Here is a 10,104-nt window from a genome sequence, read left to right as displayed (position 1 = left end):
TGTTCAGCGGGGAAGCAATTACAGAAGCCAGACCTCCCACCTTCTGCACCCCATAAGCTTTCAAGGGAGGGGATGGGATACAGAGTTCTGGTGGTGGGAATTGTGTGGAGTTGTAACCCCCTTATCCTGTGGTTTTTATGTTTCCTTTTTATAAATATTTTTTTTTTAAAAAAAGACCACCACAATGAAAAATCAGACACTTTTATAGAGGGTGTGTAACCTATACACACCATATGTGGGTGACTATACATCCTTAAAATCTAACAATTTGTGAAATCACTAATGATTTTTTTTTAATAGGAAACCTGTCTGAACTTGATGCACAGGTAAAAAAAAAAAGAGGCACAGAAAAAGATGTTCAACATCAGGGAACTAAATAAATTTAAAATGTCAAGTTACCACTACAAATCTATTAGAATGTCTAGAATTCAAAACAATAACAGCATGAAAAGCTGGCAAGCCTGTAGAGCTAGAGGAACTCTTATTCTTTGCAGGGTGAAATGCAAACTGGAACAGCAACTCTAGAAGTTTCAGTCTCTTATAATAAAACTAAATTTAATCTTACCATATGATTCAGCAAATACCCTCCTGGGTATCTGCCCAAAGGAGTTTTTAAAAAAAAGCCCTACAGAGATGTTTATAAGATATATTCATAAGTGTCAAATTTTGTCCTTACTATGGTGTATCTGGAGAATGGAATACTATTTAGCACTAAAAAATGAGCTATGAAGTAAACTACTAAATGAAAGACCCCACCCCAAACTTTATAGAGATTATATATGAGTCTAAATGTAGGCTACAGTAAAAAAACAAAACTGTGGAGACATATGTTAGTGGTTGCCAGAGGAGGATATAGTGTGAGATGAATACACAGAGCATGGGAAATACTTAGGGCAGTGAAACTACCTCATATGCTATTATTCAAGCTGACAGGGTGCACCAAAAATGGGTCAGTTGTAATATAAACTGTCAACTTTGGATATGAATATAAGTTCGTCAAGTATAACATATCAACCACTTTGTTACATACAGGACTGAATGTTAACTAAGGCTTTGTTCACCAAGGTATGTGGGGCATATGAGAATACCTCCGTGCTTTTCAGTTTTGTTGTAAATCTAAAAAACTGCTCTAAGACCCAAGGAGAATGCAATGGGGCCTAGGGTAGAGGGGACACAGGGGTACCAGAGGTGGTAGTGGAGGGTGAGTTGTGATCAAATAGAGGCTGTACTGATGTGTTTTTACTGGGGCCTAGTGAAAAGCAGCACCTTTGTCTACACCTGTGCAGTTTCCCAGCTCTGTATAACGTGTCTGCTACATACTGCTGATGTAAAAACTTACCCTGGTCCCAGTGCCCCCAAAGATTCTCACCATACACAACAGATCTCCATACTAACGTGGCTTGGGGGAATTCAATATTATAAAAAGCTCAACTCACCTGAGCTTATTACCTTATGAATTTGCTTACTGGTTATGTATGTGAGACAATATAAACTAATTTTAAAAGGAATACTTAGAATTTAAAAAAAATACCTTGTATAATAAATGTATGTTAGTTTCCATCTTTTTGTTAGAGGGTTTGAAAACTCAAAGGCCTGGATGAATGAATGATGAGCAACAGAAGAAAAAAAAAGATCTCCTGCCAAAAAGAAAAAGAAAATCATATGCCTGTTTAGAAAATGTACTTGTCTGCCTGAAATTATCCCCTCACTGTTAACAGGTATGGCATATTATCTGGTGTATATCCCCCTACCTGAATGTATGCAAACGCTTTTTTAAAAAAGCAGTTAATCATAAATCACAAACCAACCAAACTCTTAAGTTTACCTTTAATAGTATAAGTAGTGCAAATTCAGTAGACATGAGCTGCAGATAAATCCAGTAATATTTACTTATTCATAGAAACCCAGAGAAGCAGAACTGCTAACATAGTAGCAGCAATCACTCATGGTGGAATGTTCACTGTGTGTGGAAGATTATGATCAACACTATGGTGTGAATTATTTCATCATCTAAACAGCTATCACTTAAAGAAGTATCTTTATTATTTTAAAATAAGGAAAATAAGTACTTCAATCTATGGTCTTCTCAGAAAAAAAAAAAAAAAACTTCAATCTAGTTACCCAAGATGACAGTTACAAAATAGTGGAGTCAAATGTGACTTCAAACTAATTCAAAAACCCATGGCCTTAAGTACCATGTAATATTGCCTCTCAAAAGAATATTAATGCCAACCAAAGATGTTTTAGCCTGATTTAAACCAAAGACTTCTCTATTATATAATTGAGACAGACCAGTGATTCAAGAACTCTTGAATTTTCCATTTTTTTTTAATTTTTTTAATTACTTATTTATTCCCTTTTGTTGCCCTTGCTGTTTTATTGTTGTAGTCACCATTGATGTCATTGTTGTTGGACAGGACAGAGAGAAATGGAGAGAGGAGGGGAAGACAAAAGGGAGGGAGAGAAAGACAGACACCTGCAGACCTGCTTCACTGCCTGTGCAGCGACTCCCCTGCAGGTGGGGAGCCGGGGGCTCGAACCCAGATCCTTACACCGGTCCTTGTGTTTTGCACCACCTGCGCTTAACCTGTTGCGCTACAGCCCGACTCCCAAATTTTTCAGTTTTTTACTAATGTCTTGGCATTTCTGAAGAGCTGCTAGATTGCTAGTTATAGCCCATAATTGGAATTGTCAGTGTCTTCCTCATATTGAGTTCCAGCCCCAGCTCCCAGGTCTGCAGGTGTCTTTCAATTTCTCTCCATCCTAATTAAAAAAAAATAGAGAAAAAAAAAAAAAGGCCGCAGGACAGGGGATTCACAGTGACAGCACCAAGGCCTAGCAATCACCCTGGTGGTAATAAAAAAATAAATTTTTAATAAATTCACACAAAATCGTACCAGAACTCTGACTCCCAAACTTAGGGATAGTTCCACTAAATTCCACTGTATCTTAAAAACCAAGAGGTGGAATTTGGGCAGTAGAGGGAGATGGAGAGGAGGGGGAGGGGGAGGGGGAAGTGGAGGGCGAGAGAGGGAGGGAGAGGGGGAGGCAGAGGGGGGAGAGGGGGAGGGAGAGAGCAAGGGCCAGGGGGAGAGGGGGAGGGAGAGGGAGAAGGAGAGACAGAGGGAGAGGGGGAAGGAGAGGGGGAGGGAGAGGGAGAGGGGGAGGGAGAGGGAGAGGGGGAAGGAGAGGGGGAGCGAGAGGGGGGAGAGGGGGAGGAGGGAGGAGAGGAGGAAGGAGAGGGGGAGGTGGAGGGGGAGGCGGAGGGGGAGAGCAGGAGAGCCACCTTCTGGCCTGCTGAGCCCAGACTCCAATCTCCAGGGTGAGCACCCGGCCTCAGGCATCACAGCAAGGTGGGTGCAGGCCACCCAGCAAGCAGGCAGCACCCAGCACCCAGCCGCTCTCACCCAGCACCCAGCCGCTCTCACCCAGCACCCAGCCGCTCTCACCCAGCACCCAGCACCCAGCCGCTCTCACCCAGCACCCAGCCGCTCTCACCCAGCACCCAGCACCCAGCCGCTCTCACCCAGCACCCAGCCGCTCTCACCCAGCACCCAGCCGCTCTCACCCAGCACCCAGCCGCTCTCACCCAGCACCCAGCCGCTCTCACCCAGCACCCAGCACCCAGCCGCTCTCACCCAGCACCCAGCCGCTCTCACCCAGCACCCAGCCGCTCTCACCCAGCACCCAGCACCCAGCCGCTCTCACCCAGCACCCAGCCGCTCTCACCCAGCACCCAGCACCCAGCACCCAGCACCCGCCCGCTCTCCCCGCCCAGGAGGCGCTCTGCGGTCGCCCTGCTCTCTCCCCCTTTCGGGAGCTCCAGAGCGGACGGACAGACACCCGCGGCATGGCCTCTCGGCTGCAGCAAGCGCCCCGCGGTGGGGAGCGGGGCCGCGAACCCGGGTCCGAGCCCGGCCTGGTGGTCGCTGTGCTCGGAGCGCCGCACGCCCGCCGTTATGCTGACTACCGTCGCGGTTGTTTCCGCTCCGGGGCGTCGCTGGGCCGGCCGGCACCTCGCAGCCACCGCGCCCCCCGGCCCGGCGGCCATGGCTCTCGCCGCGTCCCTCCTCCCGGGGGCGAACTCGGGCGCTGCTTGGCCTGCGGCACCGAGCAGGTGGGACCATCGCGCGGCCACCGGGTTCCAGAACGACGCCGCCTCAGACGCGGCCGCACGGGGGCGCCTCCCGGCCCCGCCCGACCCGGAGCCTCCGCCCCGTCCCGCCGCCCGTGTCCGTCCCGCCGCCCCGCGTCCTCAGCCCCGCCTCGGCTGATCCCGCCGCCTCAGGGCCCCAGAGCGCCACGCTCGCCACCCGCGGCCAACTCGCCCCGCTGCCCCCGCCGCCCCTCAGCCCCTCAGCCGCGCGCAGCACCGGCCCTCAGCCCCTCAGCCGCGCGCAGCACCTGCCCTCAGCCCCTCAGCCGCGCGCAGCACCTGCCCTCAGCCCCTCAGCCGCGCGCAGCACCGCGTCTCAGCGTCTCAGCGTCTCAGCCCCTCAGCCCCTCAGCCCCTCAGCCCCTCAGCCCCTCAGCCCCGCGAAGCTCAGGCCCTCAGCGCGGGGGTCACTCTCCGCCCCTCACGGCCCCGCGCCTGCGCCTCCCCGGTGCGCGCGGCGAGACCCCGCCCCCGAGTCACCTGACCGCGCCCGACGCTCCGCCCACTAGCCTCGATCGCCGGCGGCGGGGCCCGCGGAGCAGTGGCCGGTCCTGCGCCGCTGGGGGGCGCCCGAGCCGCGCGCCGCCGCCGCCGCTCCGAGCCCGACGCCGCGCCTGCGCACATCACAAGCACCTGTGACCTCACGCGCGGGGGGGCCTCGCGGGGGGCCGCTCCCCTCCCCCACGTCAGCGGCGCGGCGGGGCGGGGCGGGGCGGGGCGGGGCGGGGCGGGTCCAGCTCTCCGCCAGCTGCGGCCCCTCGTCCACCGTTGCACGCCCTGCGCGTGAAGTGATAAAGGGGCAAATCAAAGTGCCTTCTGCTTTGCGCAACGACCCTCACTGAAGCGAATAAACTCACTTTAGCGCGGCTGGCCGGTCCACACTGGCTCAGGCTCTAAAAGCTGTGGAGCCCGGAGCATGGTGCACACAGGCAGGGCTGTGGAGCCCGGAGCATGGTGCACACATGCAGGGCCTGAGCCCGTAGCATGGTGAACACAGGCAGGGCTGTGGAGCCCGGAGCATGGTGCACACAGGCAGGGCTGTGGAGCCCGGAGCATGGTGCACACAGGCAGGGCTCGGAGCCCGGAGCATGGTGCACACAGGCAGGGCTGTGGAGCCCGGAGCATGGTGCACACAGGCAGGGCTGTGGAGCCCGGAGCATGGTGCACACAGGCAGGGCTCGGAGCCCGGAGCATGGTGCACACAGGCAGGGCTGTGGAGCCCGGAGCATGGTGCACACAGGCAGGGCTGTGGAGCCCGGAGCATGGTGCACACAGGCAGGGCTCGGAGCCCGGAGCATGGTGCACACAGGCAGGGCTGTGGAGCCCGGAGCATGGTGCACACAGGCAGGGCCTGAGCCCGGAGCATGGTGCACACAGGCAGGGCTGTGGAGCCCGGAGCATGGTGCACACAGGCAGGGCTCGGAGCCCGGAGCATGGTGCACACAGGCAGGGCTGTGGAGCCCGGAGCATGGTGCACACAGGCAGGGCTGTGGAGCCCGAAGCATGGTGCACACAGGCAGGGCTGTGGAGCCCGGAGCATGGTGCACACAGGCAGGGCTGTGGAGCCCGGAGCATGGTGCACACAGGCAGGGCTGTGGAGCCCGAAGCATGGTGCACACAGGCAGGGCTGTGGAGTCCGGAGCATGGTGCACACAGGCAGGGCTGTGGAGCCCGGAGCATGGTGCACACATGCAGGGCCTGAGCCCGTAGCATGGTGAACACAGGCAGGGCTGTGGAGCCCGGAGCATGGTGCACACAGGCAGGGCTGTGGAGCCCGGAGCATGGTGCACACAGGCAGGGCTGTGGAGCCCGGAGCATGGTGCACACATGCAGGGCCTGAGCCCGGAGCATGGTGCACACAGGCAGGGCTGTGGAGCCCGGAGCATGGTGCACACAGGCAGGGCTCGGAGCCCGGAGCATGGTGCACACAGGCAGGGCTGTGGAGCCCGGAGCATGGTGCACACAGGCAGGGCTGTGGAGCCCGGAGCATGGTGCACACAGGCAGGGCTCGGAGCCCGGAGCATGGTGCACACAGGCAGGGCTGTGGAGCCCGGAGCATGGTGCACACAGGCAGGGCCTGAGCCCGGAGCATGGTGCACACAGGCAGGGCTGTGGAGCCCGGAGCATGGTGCACACAGGCAGGGCTCGGAGCCCGGAGCATGGTGCACACAGGCAGGGCTGTGGAGCCCGGAGCATGGTGCACACAGGCAGGGCTGTGGAGCCCGGAGCATGGTGCACACAGGCAGGGCTGTGGAGCCCGGAGCATGGTGCACACAGGCAGGGCTGTGGAGCCCGGAGCATGGTGCACACAGGCAGGGCTGTGGAGCCCGGAGCATGGTGCACACAGGCAGGGCTGTGGAGCCCGGAGCATGGTGCACACAGGCAGGGCTGTGGAGCCCGGAGCATGGTGCACACAGGCAGGGCTGTGGAGCCCGGAGCATGGTGCACACAGGCAGGGCTGTGGAGCCCGGAGCATGGTGCACACAGGCAGGGCTGTGGAGCCCGGAGCATGGTGCACACAGGCAGGGCTGTGGAGCCCGAAGCATGGTGCACACAGGCAGGGCTGTGGAGTCCGGAGCATGGTGCACACAGGCAGGGCTGTGGAGCCCGGAGCATGGTGCACACATGCAGGGCCTGAGCCCGTAGCATGGTGAACACAGGCAGGGCTGTGGAGCCCGGAGCATGGTGCACACAGGCAGGGCTGTGGAGTCCGGAGCATGGTGCACACAGGCAGGGCTGTGGAGCCCGGAGCATGGTGCACACAGGCAGGGCTGTGGAGCCCGGAGCATGGTGCACACAGGCAGGGCTGTGGAGCCCGGAGCATGGTGCACACAGGCAGGGCTGTGGAGCTCGGAGCATGGTGCACACAGGCAGGGCTGTGGAGCCCGAAGCATGGTGCACACAGGCAGGGCTGTGGAGCCCGGAGCATGGTGCACACAGGCAGGGCTGTGGAGTCCGGAGCATGGTGCACACAGGCAGGGCTGTGGAGCCCGGAGCATGGTGCACACATGCAGGGCCTGAGCCCGTAGCATGGTGAACACAGGCAGGGCTGTGGAGCCCGGAGCATGGTGCACACAGGCAGGGCTGTGGAGCCCGGAGCATGGTGCACACAGGCAGGGCTGTGGAGCCCGGAGCATGGTGCACACATGCAGGGCCTGAGCCCGGAGCATGGTGCACACAGGCAGGGCTGTGGAGCCCGGAGCATGGTGCACACAGGCAGGGCTCGGAGCCCGGAGCATGGTGCACACAGGCAGGGCTGTGGAGCCCGGAGCATGGTGCACACAGGCAGGGCTGTGGAGCCCGGAGCATGGTGCACACAGGCAGGGCTCGGAGCCCGGAGCATGGTGCACACAGGCAGGGCTGTGGAGCCCGGAGCATGGTGCACACAGGCAGGGCCTGAGCCCGGAGCATGGTGCACACAGGCAGGGCTGTGGAGCCCGGAGCATGGTGCACACAGGCAGGGCTCGGAGCCCGGAGCATGGTGCACACAGGAGGGCTGTGGAGCCCGGAGCATGGTGCACACAGGCAGGGCTGTGGAGCCCGGAGCATGGTGCACACAGGCAGGGCTGTGGAGCCCGGAGCATGGTGCACACAGGCAGGGCTGTGGAGCCCGGAGCATGGTGCACACAGGCAGGGCTGTGGAGCCCGGAGCATGGTGCACACAGGCAGGGCTGTGGAGCCCGGAGCATGGTGCACACAGGCAGGGCTGTGGAGCCCGGAGCATGGTGCACACAGGCAGGGCTGTGGAGCCCGGAGCATGGTGCACACAGGCAGGGCTGTGGAGCCCGGAGCATGGTGCACACAGGCAGGGCTGTGGAGCCCGGAGCATGGTGCACACAGGCAGGGCTGTGGAGCCCGAAGCATGGTGCACACAGGCAGGGCTGTGGAGTCCGGAGCATGGTGCACACAGGCAGGGCTGTGGAGCCCGGAGCATGGTGCACACATGCAGGGCCTGAGCCCGTAGCATGGTGAACACAGGCAGGGCTGTGGAGCCCGGAGCATGGTGCACACAGGCAGGGCTGTGGAGTCCGGAGCATGGTGCACACAGGCAGGGCTGTGGAGCCCGGAGCATGGTGCACACAGGCAGGGCTGTGGAGCCCGGAGCATGGTGCACACAGGCAGGGCTGTGGAGCCCGGAGCATGGTGCACACAGGCAGGGCTGTGGAGCTCGGAGCATGGTGCACACAGGCAGGGCTGTGGAGCCCGAAGCATGGTGCACACAGGCAGGGCTGTGGAGCCCGGAGCATGGTGCACACAGGCAGGGCTGTGGAGTCCGGAGCATGGTGCACACAGGCAGGGCTGTGGAGCCCGGAGCATGGTGCACACAGGCAGGGCTGTGGAGCCCGGAGCATGGTGCACACAGGCAGGGCTGTGGAGTCCGGAGCATGGTGCACACAGGCAGGGCTGTGGAGCCCGAAGCATGGTGCACACAGGCAGGGCTGTGGAGCCCGGAGCATGGTGCACACAGGCAGGGCTGTGGAGCCCGGAGCATGGTGCACACAGGCAGGGCTGTGGAGCTCGGAGCATGGTGCACACAGGCAGGGCTGTGGAGCCCGGAGCATGGTGAAGACAGGCAGGGCTGGATCCCGGAGCATAGTGCACACAGGTAGGGCTGGAGCCCAGAGCATGGTTCAAAGGCTCGTGTCGGGCTGGATTCCATGCTGGCTGTGCAGAAGCCGACTGGAGCTCTGCTCACCACAAACTCACAGCCCTACAAGTGGGTGTAATCCCATCTGAACTACAACACTGGAAGGCATGGGTTTCCAGACAGACGAGACAAAATGAGCTTGTCTGTTGTGTGCAGTGTGGCCGATTACTCGGCTTTCTAAATCTCCATTGCTTGGCTCGTCCAGGACTGTGATCATTCAAAAATGCAGTGCATAGCTCAATGTTAACAATACTTCACTCCTGTTGTAATAGTACCCTGTTCATTGGTGTCTCAAACCTTGATCCCTCAACATTCTGTAGTGCTTTTTAGATACAGGCTATATAGATTTAAGTAGGCCATAGATAATTATTCTTGTAAACACTACATTGGTTCCCCACTTCCCTTATCCGCCCACCCTGTTTACAGTTACCACTGCTAATGGACTTAGTTCATTTTTCACCTGTTCATAAAGCATGCATTTCTGATGTATAATAATTGTAACTGGCTCAATCTGTATGGCAACCAGGTTTTGAATGCTTAACAGATGTTGAGTGATTATAGTTTAGTCCTGATTTGAGTAAGTTACTGTATTGGTTTTATAGAATACACAGTAGTGCTAATGGCATATTAGGATTCAATTTTTATTTATTTACTTATTTATTACCAGAACATTAATGTGCTCTGTTTTCTGCTGGGGCAGGGGACTGAATTTAGGACTTTGGATCCTCAAGCATGAAGGTCTGTTTGCATCATCATTATGCTATCTCTCATGCAGTGTTAAGAGATGGTTAGGTCTTCAAAGGAACATGAACAGAACAATTGTTTAGTACAAAAAAATTATAAATTGTTATCTATAACCACCTGTGCTCGCTAGTTCTGAATTCTTTAGGCCAGATAATAGTTACTTGCAGTGCTTGCTAACCCCCTGGTAGAGATCCTCTGGTTCTCTTCCTTATTTAGACCACAGGGAGATTGTGAAGCCCAGTTCAAAGGTGGAGGAGACAGTTCTGTGAGAAGGGTGAGGGGCGCTGCTGCCTGAGGGCCACTGTTGGCCACAAGCCCTTTTGCAGAAGAATAAACGTCTTGCTTCAGCTCCTTATCTTTTGCCTTGACAAGTCATTTTGATTGGACATTATTTAAAACACTCGGGATTAGGTGGGGGGTTTTATCAATAAAAGAATATCTAAATAATAGTGGTCTGTACAAGATTGAATTTTATTTCCTTTTCTTATGGAAATAGGTTCAGACACTCTGTGACTATTAATTGCATACCATAATGGTAGTGACATGGGGCTCTATG

Source organism: Erinaceus europaeus, chromosome 12 (genome assembly GCF_950295315.1).
Source record: "Erinaceus europaeus chromosome 12, mEriEur2.1, whole genome shotgun sequence".
NCBI classification, from domain to species: domain Eukaryota; kingdom Metazoa; phylum Chordata; class Mammalia; order Eulipotyphla; family Erinaceidae; genus Erinaceus; species Erinaceus europaeus.
The sequence above is the reverse complement of the archived record's forward strand: the minus strand, read 5'-3'. Positions refer to the sequence as shown.